This window comes from Alexandromys fortis, unplaced genomic scaffold (genome assembly GCF_014885135.2).
Source record: "Alexandromys fortis isolate MF-2015 unplaced genomic scaffold, M_Fortis_MF-2015_v1.1 scaffold_193, whole genome shotgun sequence".
NCBI lineage: Eukaryota > Metazoa > Chordata > Mammalia > Rodentia > Cricetidae > Alexandromys > Alexandromys fortis.
The window spans coordinates 199,751-214,402 of NW_026068083.1; the positions used below are offsets into that span (position 1 = coordinate 199,751).

At 48.0% G+C, this 14,652-nt stretch overlaps 1 long non-coding RNA gene across 2 annotated transcripts; it reads right to left on the reverse strand.

Moving 5' to 3' along the window:
- Window positions 1-5,876: 5,876 nt before the first annotated feature.
- Window positions 5,877-14,419, reverse strand: LOC126488519 (uncharacterized). 2 transcript variants are annotated; one of them, XR_007588729.1, is made up of 4 exons: window positions 13,912-14,419; window positions 12,482-12,713; window positions 8,661-8,827; window positions 5,877-6,698 (listed from the first exon to the last, which is right to left on the reverse strand). It is a non-coding gene; the product is annotated as an uncharacterized lncRNA (long non-coding RNA). The 2 variants fall into 2 exon arrangements; XR_007588728.1 differs by having other exon boundaries at window positions 5,877-8,827.
- Between the last annotated feature and the right edge of the window lie 233 nt (window positions 14,420-14,652).

The following is a 14,652-nucleotide window of genomic DNA, read 5'->3' on the forward strand; positions in this document are numbered from 1 at the left end:
TCAAGATGGCGATGCTGTGGCACATCACCACACTCCAAGGTGCCCACATCAAACAATTTCAGGGCTGGAGGCAAAGTTCTGCCATGTGAAGACAGTGGCCATTAACATCTCCACTCTTCTTAGCACCTAACATGACCCTGCCTAATAAAGTGATTTTTCTGATTTGACCCAAGTCTTCCCAGTGTTTTGTTCTGTCTGCCCTGTACCAGCTGTGGCTTCCTGGTCTACTGTCCTCACCTACAGTGGGCAGGCACACTTCCTGCTCAGAAGAGAAACCCTTCACACATCGCTTCTCCTGGACAAGGGGAGGATCAGAGTCCACCCTTGCTTGCCACTTCTCCCTAGCACCCCCAGTGACAAGGCAGCATTAGCCAAAGAAAAAGGGGAATGAAAGACAATAGCTTCAGTGAAGACCCTGGTATCGGCTAGCAGACATGGTGTCCCTGTGTAAAGTCCTGGTAGGAATGAAACTATTCTAGAGACACTATGCCAGTTCCCCTCAGCTTCCAGACTGTTCAAACAATGGGCTCTCAGAAACTGGAATTTCCTCAGGAACCTCAGGCTGGAGAAAGGATAAAGACTGAAGCCTTGTGCTAAACAGAGAGGAGCTAGTCTCCAGGAAGATATTTCAGGCAATTAGGACAACTTGTCAGGAGGCCACCTTGCAGAAGAGATTGGAGCTAAGACAAGGGTGTGTCAGAGATTGACAGGACCACGCTGACCAGGACTGCTTAGCTCTACGCACCTCTGACCCTGTGTTTAAACCTAAACCTCGCAGCAGGACCTGGAAGGTGGACTCGGGACCATTGGATCTCCATTCCTCTTCTTCACGAGGCCACACTTAATAACCTCCACTTCTTCCTTTTCATTGGTGATTTTGTCCTTAATTGATTTACTGAAGACGAGTGGGTGAGTCTGGCTTGGAAGGGCTGCCAGGGCCCTGGCTCTGACCCTACCGATTCCTGTTGCACCGGCAGCCTAGAGCAATGAAGCTAGAGCATGACCATTTTATACACAGTTTGGAGGGACCAGATCCATCCCTCATTAGCTCGCACTTCAGTGACAGGCAGAGTGGAGGAAAGCCGAGTGCTTCCTTCCTGAGGATGGTATAGACAATGGTGCCCCAATCTTACCAGTGCCAAAGAGCCTACGTCACCCCAAACTGCTGACAAGCACACATCAGGCTGCAAGGCCTGGTTATTCTTATTGTTATGGCGAAAACACTTGACAAACAAACTTAGGGAATAAAGGGTTAATTTTGACCCAAACTTTAAGGGTGCAGTCCACCTTAGCTTTGGAAGCATGACTTGCACCAAGAAACTGCCCTCGGCCACAGCAGCTTCCATGTTAGCTGGTACCCTCATTGCTAACACTCTGGACTGATTAGAAACCTCTGCCTAATTGCACATACAGAACACACAAACGCTATTATATTAAAAAAAAAAAAAAAAAAACTAAATGGCAGCTTCCAGTGGAACAATTGGAATCCAATCTAAGATGCAAGCTCTCTACCACCAAGAAGAAACCCGCAATGCAATCACCTGCATCGGTGTTTGCTTTGTTTTTGAATTTCATTAAGAATGTGTCTGCCCAGCAGTTTCCTCTTCCAGGGGTCCCATCCCCCACAATTTCCTGCTCTGCAGCCACTAAGGAGGTCTGGAGGATTCTGCAGGCTTTGTTCTGAGTGGCCAGCCTGGAACTGGATCACAAACCGTTTTCCTCAACTGGCCTTGGGGGATTTTTTGTTTTCTTGATTTTTTTAATGCCTCCTCAGAGGCCCTGGTGTAGAACTCAGGTTTTCCCAGCTTGCTCTTAAGAGACTTCACAAGGCCCCTTCCCATGTGGAATGTTAGAGACCCCCTATCTTCCCAGGCTTTCCGGCAAGTCTAATCCCTTATCTCTTTAGGAGCCTTTTGGCGAGTGCTATTTTGATTTCCCCTGCATGGGGCTGAGCCTCTAGCATCCTGGCCCTGGCCTCCTCTCCTCAGTGGGAACCTCTGGGCTTAATGTCTTCTACGGAGATCTTGTCAGATAGTGTTTCCAGATTTGTTTTCCAGGAGAAGCCTGGCCTGGGTTTTGCCAGAAGCTGCCTCCTCTGCTATTCCTCCTCTTCATCCTCCTCTTCCTCCTCCTTGTCACCGTCCACCATTGTTCTTCCTCCCTTTCCACCGCCCTCCCTTTCTCTTCTACCGCACCTTCCTCCCTGTGGACTCTGTCTCTCAGGCTGACCTTAGAGACTTAGAGGTTTTTTGGGGGACGGTGACCGAGCCCTGCTGAGGACACTCAAAGGTGACAAAAGCCACTTTCTCCTTTTCACCCTCCTCATCTTTTTCCAGTCGCCAACAGCTTTGGGGTTTCACATGTAGGAAAGCTCTTTGCACCTGCCTTGTCCTTGAAGCTCCTTGCTAAAAGACTCTGATCATCCTGGCAGGAGCAAAATGTCCTAAAGAGAGATATGTATGTCCCTTCCTTCATTTAACAGTCTACGGAAACCATGGACCTCAGGACATGAGAGTTTCCCCTGGAGTCATCTAGCTAGCTAGCTAGCTAGCTATCTCTGTATCTGTCTGTCTCTGTCTCTGTGTGTGTCTGTGTGTGTGTGTGTGTGTGTGTGTGTGTGTGTGTATATATTAATATCAAAATTTCAGTCTTCATCTGGGAACACTATTGTCCAACCTCCAGAAACAGAAGGGTTTGCTCTTTTGCACCCCATCTTGTCAGAAGGCCAGATCCAGCAACGTGCTCCTGTAACCCCAGCACTAGGGAGGCAGAGACAGGGAGATCCTGGGGCATGCTGGTGTGGTACCCTCACCTAATAAGGGGAGGTTCCAGGTTTGGTTTCCAGCTTCTGTAGAAAGGCTCTCCTGCCTCAAAAAAACAGGTGCAGGTATTGAACAATACAGAGAAACCCTGGGCATCAACTTCAGCCACCACACATATTACACATGTACACCTAAACACACACGCACACCCACACACACCACCACCACCACCACACACTAAATGAACACATAGGTGTGTCTCTCTCAATAGTTGAAAGCTGAGCCAGCGTTTCCCTGCCTTTCTCGCCGCTCTGCTAAAATCTTGTGTTGTCCAACTAAAAAGAAGATTAAGAAACACTCATATATACATATTCCTGAATTCTGACTTATTGCTAGTAGAAGGCTGGGGAGGCTGCATCCACCTGGGTTGGCTCTCTGAGTAAGCTGTACATTGTGTTGTCAGCCTGCTGTGTCCTCCAGTCTCCATGGAGACAGCAGGCGCCGCCCACACACCTGTCAGTTGTCATGTTGCGTCAGTGCTTTGCTTCATGTTGGTGGTCTTTCTCCGAAACCTCCATCTTGCTACACATGACCCCTCTTGTACAGCGTGTCTTCCCAGACTTTGACCCCCTCTTGTACAGCGTGTCTTCCCAGACTTTCTGCCAACTCCGTCCATGCACACAATGCACTCCGCAGCCGGGTACTTCCACTGAAATAGCATTGGTTCGTTCCAGTCTGTCTTAATGGGAAGAGTGTGCCTGCCAAGGAAGGCTAGACTTGAGTTTAGACTGAATCAATGAGCAGCCAGACCTCCCGTGCCAGCAACAGTGAATCTCTAGAATGAGCTTTTCCACAATGGCTGTACCACGTTCTGAGCCAGGCTCAGAGGCTGCCTGGCTGCCACCGCCTCCCCGATTCAACAGTTCTGGAGCACTGGAAGATAACTGAACCTCTTTCCTCCCTCCTTCCCCCTCCTTCTGTTCCTCCCTCTCCTCTCTGAGTATGTATGTGTGCATACATAAACGTTCATACAAGTGAATTCATGGGTGTTCATACATACATGTGGATATGTTCATGTACATACATGTGAGCTCATGGGTGTTTCCTTCCTTGGGGACTATCTTCCTTGACTTTTGAGACAGTGTCTCGCATTGCAGTGATTAGTCTCCGCTCGCTGGCCTTGGGGGTTCCCCTGTCTTCAACTCCCCAGCACTGGGATTTTAAGCGAACAATACCACACTGGGCATTTATACCTGGGATATAAATTCGAGTCTTCATGTTTGTGCAGCAAACATATCACAGACAGAACTGTCTCCCTAGCTCGGGAAACATTCTTATTTCAAAGTTCCCATGATAATGCTTGCATCCCTGTTAGCGGGAGGCAGAGGAGGTTGCCTGATTGTGATGAAACAGCTTGCGGGGCTGAGCTGAGCCTAGTCAGCTCTGCTATAAGCTTCCTCTAATCTTAAGCACTCCTGGGAGTTCCCTAACTGATAACTCACCTGGTTCCTCTGATGTTAGCCCCACCAAGTAGAGCCAGGTTCTGCGACTTCCAAGCAGGCTGCTTTAGTCTGGTGTCAGTTTGTAAGCTCTGAAGTGTATACACCTTAGAAAAATCCCCATGGATGGGTACCGTTGAGCCTGGGGTGCTGTGAGCTGGCAGGAGTGTTAGAAGTAAAGGGGACAGGCATCTCCAGCCTCTCCAAGCAGGGGGCTCCAGGCAGCGTCTAGAGATGACTGTCACCTCCTGTTTGTTAGTGCTCAATGACTGGAAACTCTTACTGGGTGCCGAGCTGGCACCTCGGGGTCTTGAAATGACTAAGTTCCCAAGAGTAGATTGACTCATAACTCCTACCAGCCTCCAGGCCCCAGGCTTAGGTTTTTGATATCTTACCCGAGGGTCAAACCTCACTCAAATGCGACTCTAAGCTTCAAAGCCCCTCTGCCTCCCTCAGGAAGAAGCCAACCAAACTGAGCCTAGAGAGCGACGCTCACCCAAAGATGTGAGCCTTTGCCTTTGTTCACATCCGGGGCACACTGGGCAAGTCCACCTCACAGAGTTTATCCCTTTCCTACCTGGTCCCTGGAGTTTTCCTTTGAGACTTGCCGTGACTGGTCTCTATGGCCAGCACGGCATCCTCTCTTCTTTGTGTGTTTTCGCAGAGGGGAGCAGACAGTGATACCCGAGTGATCGGCGCCAGCCTTCGTCACCATAAATTCATACCCATGGATGGAAATAGTCAAAATGCACAATTGGAATATCAAGAACTTGGACTTGGGGCTGGAGAGATAATTTCATCAGGAAAGCACTTAACACACAAGCACAAGGACCTGAGTTTGATTCCTCAAAACACACATGAAAAAGGCACTCGTGATGCCACACAGCTGTCGTTCCAGGGTCATGGACGCAGAGACAGCAGGATTCCCTAGCAGGCACTGCCCAGCCTGGCCTGGTGAACAGGACAATAAGAGACCCTGTCTCAAAAACTTAAGTGAGGTTTGGGAAGATGGTATCGTGGTTAAAGGGCTTGCATGAAGACCAGAGTTCAGGTCCCTAGAACCCGGGTAAACGCCAGGTGAGTGTGGTGGCCTACCCCGCGGGCATGATCTAGGTTTGATTTAAAGACCCAGTGAATAATGAGTATTGAAATCATTTCCTGGACATCGCGTTTGGACCTCCATATGCACACATATGCATACCCATGCCCACAAAATGCATGCCCTTACATGCAAATCAAAACACACATACATAGAGCACACACATACACACACACACACAGAAAAAGAAAAAATGGGGGGGGGTTCTTTTGTTATTGTTTTTATTGAACTATGCATTTTTCTCTGTTCCCCTCCCTTCCTCCCCTCTCCCGTGAATTTTTTTGGTTTTTCAAGACAGGGTTTTTCACTGTTTAAATCTGGCTGTCCTGGAACTCGCTTGTAGACCAGGCTGGCCTCAAACCCTCAAACTCAGATATCTGCCTGCTTCTGCCTTCTGAGTGCTGGGATTAAAGGCGTGCACCACCACAACCTGATGAGAAAAAAATTTAAAAAATAACAAGATAGATATCATCTGAGGAACACCTGAAGTTGACCTGTGACCCCCACATGCACACAAGTGCAAGTTCACACACACAGAGAGAGAGAGAGAGAGAGAGAGAGAGAGAGAGAGAGAGAGAGAGAGAGAGAGACTGAGGTTAATCTTTATCGATTTCTAATCCAAAGAAGCCAATAAGCCAATGATTGACTAGACACAGACCACCGACCTGCAAACCACATTTAACATCATATAAGCAGGTAAAGGAGGCTGCTCCAAGAACACACACTTGGTCTGAAACTGAGAGAAACAACTGCTAGGGAAATCTCGCCCTATCCTCTGCTAAATTGTGTGCCGTGAGAACCAGGCAGGGCCGTGTGACCCAGCCCAGCTGGGTGAAGGACAGAGCTAATCCAACATTACCACTCAGAAGGAACAAAAGGACAAACAGAGCAAGAGGAGCCAAAAGGACAGGCTGCAAGAGGCGCAGAAACGGTGAGCCAGGGTTCTAGAACATGAGCGGCAACGGTTTGCATGCCTTATGCGAGGGTTTTCGGCAGGGCAACCATGCAATCAGGAGTGCAGTCCCTGCAGCTTTGGTGGAACAAGCAAAGAAGACACGGAAGGCTTGAAATCCTCGTGGAGGTGGAAACGAAACGGGCAGTTGAGGGATGGGTAGGCTTGGTGCTCCACTCAGCTGGAGGAGCCTCAGAGATGCCAGCTGTAGCTAGGCACACAGTAAAGAGAACGGTGAGCTGTGCTCCTCCACGTGTGCGCTTGAAGCTTCCTGGGTCCTCCGTTTCCTACCAAGTACAGCAGGCACTGGTACTGCTGAGCGGCATGTGTTTAGGTCACAGATGCTCTCTGTGCTCCCATGTGGTGCTCCTCATTGTCACACATCCCTGGGGTCACAGCAGGATAAACTTTAGATAACTTCAGTGTGAGAAGAGGAGAACCAGTCATCTGCTCTGAAGATCCCTTCGGGGCTGAGGACCTCAGTCCACGGTACCGTGCTCACCTTACTGGCAATAGCCTGGATTTAATATCCGAGACTCATGTCACAGAGGCCAGGCATGCTGTACATGCTACTTGTTCCAGCACTGGGGGACAGAGACAGGCAGATCTCTGGGGCTTGCTGACCAGCCAGCCTAGCTGGTGAGTCCAGGACAGTCTGAGACCTGCCTGTCTCAAAAACTAAGGTGGACAGTGACGGAAGAACTGCAATGGAAGTTGACCTCTGACCTCTACACATGTGTGTGCACACATGCACACATACACACACACATACAAGCACACACGCACACGAGACACTTGAATTCACACCAACACAAAAAACAGGTTATCATGTAAATGCTAAGTAGTTCAGAAGATTGAAAAGACAGTCAGTATTTTTAATACTATATACAAGATCAACTTCTGAGCTATTTTGTAAAGTCTCGTTAAGCAAAAAATAAAAAGTTCCATCATAAATTCTGAAACGGGTGTGGTGGCTGCTGCTATTGTTTTGTCGGTAAACACGTCAAGATTAGACAGCCAAACAACAAGCAACAAGCGTCCTAACCCTGGGAGGGCAGCTGGGGCGTGCACAAGTGAAGGCAGAAGCCATCTCCAGAGAGCTCAGCTCTTTCAGGCCCTTTGTGAACAGAAACAGTAATAATTAAATATCATTAAGAAACTGTCATCTAAACTCCAGGAGACGACAGACTGACTGTGACTGGAGAAACCACGAGGGCTTAAAACTGGCTTATGGTTGAATGAGACACGTCGTCCCAGGCACGTCCTCCCGACACGTCCTCCCAGGCTCACCTTTAGAACACTCGCTCACCACCGTGGGATGCTATTTTGAAAGCTGTAGAGGGAGGACAGGATTATATCACCAAGCGGTGGCCTTTGAAGGTTTGCCCTAGTCTCTGGTTACAGGCTTCTCTCTCTACTTCCTGATCTGTTCTATGGGAACATACTGTGCCATCAGGACAGAGCCAGGCTACCCCACCACGATAGACTGAAATCTCTCTGTGACTTCCACCAGACAAACCCTTCCTCTCTTACATTGCTTCTATCTGAGATGTTGCTGATGGTGACACAAATAAATGTTACTAATCAGCTACACCTGGGATGATGAGTAGGACTTGATTCTAAACCCCATGTGGGGTCCCTTGTCCCTGTGATCAAGGGCTGGGGCAGGAGTTCAATATGGAAAGTGCTTGCCTCACAAGCACAGACCCCCGTCTTTGATTCCCAGGACCATATAATCCAGGTGTGGTGTGCACAGCTGTTATTCTATCACTCAGAAGGTAGAGGTAGAAGAATTAGGAGTTCAAGACTCTCACAAAGAAAGAGGAGGGGGAGGGAGAGAAAAGATAATGAAAAGGCGCATTAGACAAACCACACAAAGCAGCCATTTTCGTAAGTGACATAGTTGGCTATTGCCAGTTTCATAGGGTTCAATGCACCTGCTTTATCTGAGGCCCTAGTCCTGGGAGTTCTTAGTGTTCCAGCCTACGGAAGAGGCTTGGGACTGTGAGTCTCCTATTGCTCCCTAGTGGAACAGCATTCTAATCCTTCCACTAGACATACATGCCGTGGTCTGAAGCCTTCTGGATGCTTTGTATGTCAATGTCTGAAATCTGCCTCATTGCCAGGGATTCCAGACTTAAAGACATTAGAAGGAGGCCAAGAGGATGAGGTCACACTTCTGACAGCAAATGCTCCTGATGGGATTTGCATCTCAGATTCTCTTTAGAACTAAGAATCTCTGGCTGCGGCGGTGACTTGTGGAGAGGCCGGGTCCATCGCTTGCTTCACATGTGGAGATTAATCACAAAAGCCTTGCCTTTATCCCAGGCCTACTTTGAAAAACTCACCCAACCTCAGGATGCTCCTCCTGAAACTAGGCTGCAGCCTCCAGTTCTGTCCAATGGGGCTGGGATGAGTCAGCCTCTCTGAAGCTCGTGCGCGCTCAGAGCTGATGGATTACTGGTGCCGTCAAGCGATGAGGCTGTAATGGTTCCCGGAAGCAGGGGTCGTGGACCTAGAAGATATTTTTAAAATGTATTAGAGAAGGACTGGGAGATGGGTTGGTCAGTAAACTGTCTGACATCCACATAAAAGAACAAGCACTCTGCCTATAATCCCAGCCCCAAGGAGCTGGAGACAGGTAGATCCCCAGAGCTCACTGGCCAATCGCTTTAGCCAAATTAGTGATTCCAGGCCAGTGAGAGACCATGTCCTAAAATAAGGTAGAGAATGACTAAGACAGGCGTCTGATGTCAGCCTCTGATCTCCATGCATGGGTAACACCCATACATACATACATACATACATACATACATACACATGCATACATACGTACATGCACACACATACATACATACACACATACATACACACAGATATACACACAAGACACACATACATACACACAGGCACACATGCACAGACATACATACATACACACAGAGACACACACATACACACGCATATACACATACACACATACATACACGCACGTACATACATACATGTACACACACATACATACATACACACATGCACAAACACACACACACATGCATACAGTAAATTAGAGGACCATTTCAAGATCTATGTAGAGACTGAGGGGGTAAATGCTGACAAATAATTGAAAACACTGTATTTTGTCCCTTCCAAGGATGGCAAACTCAATCCCAATACCCTCGAATAACTTTTTGCTTAGAAAGGAAAATTCTTGTTCTAGCTTCAGAAAAGAACAAAATGCCCTAGAAATCCAAAGGTCTCTCAGACCTCAGCAGACAGGCCTTTGTGGACCACCACAGCCTCTTCACAGCTTCTGTGTGGCTCAGGAGCTGGCAGAGGTCACACTCTGCATTGGCTGAGATGTCCTCTGGGATGGCACGCTATGTGACTGGAGATATGGGCAGGAGAAACAGAAACATGGCGCCATCCGCATACACAGTGACCCAAACAAAAGCAGTATAAAAATATCAACAGGAGGGGGAGGAGGAGGGAAATGGGAGGCTGGAAGGAGGTGGAAACTTTTTTTTCCTATTCTTAATAAAAAAAAATTATATTAAAAAAAAGAATGACAAAAAATATCAACAGGAACGTTCTAGAAAGTATGTTTGTTTTACATTTATTCATTTATGTAGGGGTAGGGAGAGCTTGCCATGGCATCGGTATAGAGCTGATTCTCTCCTTCTTCCATAAGGGCTCCAGGGATCAAACTCGGGCCATCGGGTTTAGCACCAAGCACCTTTACCCATGAGCCATTGATTGCTAGCCCACAATCATTTGTTTTAAGATGTGTACCATTCTCAGGGGCATCACGAAAACCAACACGGACCTATTCTTTCCTGCCTGTGATGAGAATCATCTCTCTCCCCAGCATCTCCACACTGTGTAGCTCTTCTTGGTCATGATGTCAACTGTCAGGCTACTGCAATTCTTGTGTCCTATAACACTGATTTTATTTAACAGTGACCCTTTGTACAAGGGCAAGGATGCTGCTAATTCCACCTGCTAAAAAACAAGCCATAGAGTGCTTCCTTGGGTGAAAAAGAAAGTTCATGAAAATATAATATGATACAGAATCAAACCTTTACCATAGTGGCATGCCTATAAAGAGAAAATCAGATAACATGGGGTCTGATATGTCTTATGTGCCCACTGGGGTCTATAACACATCCCTTGAGAATGGATGGGGAGTCTATCCTATTATACATGAATGACTTACATCACCAGAGGTTGATGGCGTGGGTCCCTGGAGTCCCCAGGAGCCACCTTTTTGTGAACTGACAGAGTATCTAGAGAGGGTCCCAGGCCTGGGTCATCATTTCAACTAGATCATCTCTGATTGCCTCTTCTTTTTATTTATTTATTTATTTATTTATTTATTTATTTATTTATTTATTAAAGATTTCTGCCTCCTCCCCGCCATCGCCTCCCATTTCCCTCCCCCTCCCCCAAACAAAACCCCCACCCTCATCAGCCAAAAGAGCAATCAGGGTTCCCTGCCCTGTGGGAAGTCCAAGGACCACCCACCTCCATCCAGGTCTAGTAAGGTGAGCATCCAAACTGCCTAGGCTCCCTCAAAGCCAGTACGTGCCGTTGATTGCCTCTTCTTAAACTGTAGTCCAACTTACTTCTTCAACCCAATAAGAAGTGAGTTCCAAGGCAGCAAAGGACCTTCTCAAAGGTCAGAATGAAGAGAGGTAGAAAGCCAGATGTTTCACTTGCCTGAGGGGCAGGGAGGAGGCTTGAGGAGCAAGGGGCTGGGGAGTTGGCTCATTTGGTAAAGTGCCTGGCCAGTCCACCTCTCGCCCTGACAATAAATTTTGAGTTGACTCTCTCATAACGCTCCAATCTCAAAGAGAAATACGGCCATAGTCTCACATCCCTGGAATCGGCAGGCAGGAGAGAGAGAGGGACATCATTCTTGGAAGTAGGTCAAGCAAGGGAAATGGCTTGGAAAATCACCTCGTGTTTGCCTTCAGAGGCTGAGAAACATGGAAAGAAATTCCCAAAGCAAGAAGGTGCACATCTGTCCCTGTCAGGCCTTACCAACAGCCTACCTACTCAGCCATGTGGAATGATCCAGAGAGTGATGGTCCCTGACGGAGGAAGAACAAGGCCACCCCACCTGACTCCTCCTCTCAGCATAGGTGCTACCTCAACTCTTCTGGGGCTTTGAGAATAATGCCTCAGGCTAGCTACCTTCTGGAAAGGCATAAAGGGAGACCCACTTGCAGCCTGGCCAGTGCCTTGGCCTGTGGCGTTCACACTGAGCATCCCTTCCAGCCTGGAAGCTTCCGTTTCTGGGCTACACAGTCTTGGCTGCTCCCTTCCTTTGTCTCCAGGCTCTGATCGCTGGGCAGCGTGCCTATTAATCTCAGATGGGATGAAGTCTCTGCCACTTCCATTTGAAAAAGCAACAGCCTTGCCTTTTCCATTTGATTCAACTGCATGAAATATTTATGAGTGCCTGGGCACTTCTGAGCCCCTCTCTCCCATTGATTCTCAGTCGCACTAAGTGTACACTTGGAGGAAAACACTTCCCGTCAATCAGGGACAAGCCAGGGATGACAACACCAAGGGGCTCAGCTGCTTCCTGTCCTCTGGGTAAGCAGCAATGCACAGGTGATGCTGATGTGGGTTTCTGAGCCTCGGCAGTCATTCTACAAATGGCCCTTGCAGTTTGGGATTCTAGAGCTTTTATTCTCCCCCCACACACACCCACACACACCGTATTTTCTTCCATTGGAAGTTCTTTGGAGGTTTTGCTATTGGTTCTGGTGGTTTGCTTTGTTTGTTTGTTTTGTTTTTGAGACGTAATCTTAATAGGCTGCCTTCAAACTCACTGTGTAGCTAAAGGTGTCCTTGAACTTCTAATCTTCCTGCCTTTGCCTTCTGAGGGCTTTGATGACAAGTTTGAACCACCACACCAGGTTTATATGGCCGTGGGGATTGACTGAATCCAGAGCTTTGTCCATTTGGGGCAAGCACTCTACCAACTGAACTAACATATCTTCAGGGTCTCCTTGGGGGCTTCAGGAACCGCACTAAGGCGATTGAGGATGAACTTGTCTAAGAAGTCTGACACAGGCGCCCAGAACCGTATGGCTTCTACAGGACTGACTGCCCCACACAGCAGTCTCAGAAGGACTGGGTCTCCCAGGTTAAGGCTCACCAGAGGACTTTCTTCTGTCTCTCCAAAGTAACTCCTTCCAACCCCTGGCCAGTCTCTCTTCAGTGCTTCCAAGCTCAGCATTGCAATCCTTCTGAACTCAGTTGTAGGCACAGAAACTAGCACAGGATGATGAAGGTGTGTGGACATCAGCCGATGACAGGAAAGATTCAGCTCTCACAGGGCTGGACCCTTTTGGCATTGAGATGTGGCAGTGGCATCTACAAAGATCACACTCAAGAAATGCACAATTGGATTATTTAAAAAATGTATCATGTTTGGAGTAAGTTCTCAATTTCATGTCGGTCTGCATTTATACATTCCTAGTTATCCTGGGCCACATGTGGATTTTGGACCCTGCACTGAACACATTTCAGGCCTCCCAGGCTGTGCTAGAGGACAACACTAACAGTCACCATCCCAGGGTACTAGGAAGGTTGCACATAGTATGTAGAACACATAACCAGGACCCAGAAACTGGTAAGAGTCTTAGGATTATCCCTGCCATGATGAAGCACCATGACCCAAAGTAACCTTGGAGGAAAGGGTTTATCTGGCTTACATCCACATCACTGTTTGTCATTGAAGGAAATCGGGACAGGAGCTCGGACAGACAGGAGTTGGTGCAGAGTCCATGAAGGAGGGCTGCTTACTGGCTTGCTCATCAGGGTTTGCTCAGCCTGCTTTCTTACAGAATCCGGAACCCCCACCCCAGGGGTGGCACCACCCACAATGGGTTGGGCCCTTCTCCAACAAACACAAATTAAGAAAACACCTAACAGGCTTGCCTACAGCTGGAGCTCATGGAGGCTTTTTTATCAGCTGAAACGCCCCCCTCCCCACTTCTGATGACTCTAGATTGTGTCAAGTTGACATAAAACTAGCTAACACATTAAGTGCCTGGTAAATATTAATTTTTATTGTTAGGGACATAGTGTTGGTAACTAAGTGTTATCAACTTAGTTACTTGAAAGACTCCAGGGCCAGCAGGGGAATGTTACCTCCAAGGAAAACAATTGTTAACCCACCCAGTAGAAATATTATCAGATATAATATTGTAAGAAGACCTAGGCAGATAGCTCAGTTGATCTGAGTTTGATCCCCAGAACCCAGAACCCAAATTTAAAAGAGAGAGAGAGAGAGAGAGAGAGAGAGAGAGAGAGAGAGAGAGAGAGAGAGAGAAATGGTAGTGTTGGTAGTGTTTACTTGTAATCCCAGATCTGGGGAGGTAAACACTGGAGAATCCCCCAGGTTTGCTGAACAGTCAACCCAGTCTAATCAGAAAGTCCCAGGCCAGTGAAAGTTCCTGTCTCACAAAAACAGTGGAAGTACCTAAGGAACAACACCGAAGACTGTACACAGATACACACATGCACACACGCACACCATAACATATTACAAGATCAGTGCAGTAGGTGACACATAGTACTTACCCATAAGACAAAGTCAGAATTATCATGAGTCAGTGCCCTGAACCAGAAAGTATTTGGAATGGACTGAACTTCTAGAAACAGCACCACGAGACTGTCAGAACGCCACCTGATGATTTCGCTGAGGCTAAAGGAAAAGTGTGTTTGGACAAGTGGCCCCCTGGAAAGACTCCAGGGCTAGCAGTAGAACGTTACCTCCTCTGACCACGACCAAGGAAAGCCAATGAAAGAAAACGCTGCTGCTGGACTGGAAAATGGCTAAGTTCCCACAGCCCCTTGCTGTACCAAGGGAGGCAGGCTGGGGTGCAGCAGAGAACACACAAGACTACCTCTGAGCCAGATGTGGTCAGCCTGGCAAGGGGGCCTGGCTCAGCTCTGAAGTTATTTTAGGTGGCAATAGCAGAAGAGGTTGGTTTGAGGTTGTTCAGTTCTGTGGCCCTCCCTGCACACATACGCTCAAAGTGCAGAATCCGAATAAGATCAAATAAATGCTCAAGTCCCCACAGCTCACCTGGCATGGTCCCCCGAAACTGCACAAGCAAGCAGGCCAGCCCAGTGTCTGCTGAGCTAACGTGCGGCCCTTCACTCTCTGGGTGTTCTCAGGAAGGCCTAAGCTGTACATTTTCTCTGCCCACGTGGAAAGGCTGAGCAAGCACTCCTGTTGAACACAGCTATGCTTACCCAGCCAGCACCAGAGTACGGCTACAGTGGAATGCCTTACATGCAGCTGGCACTTCGTCCAGC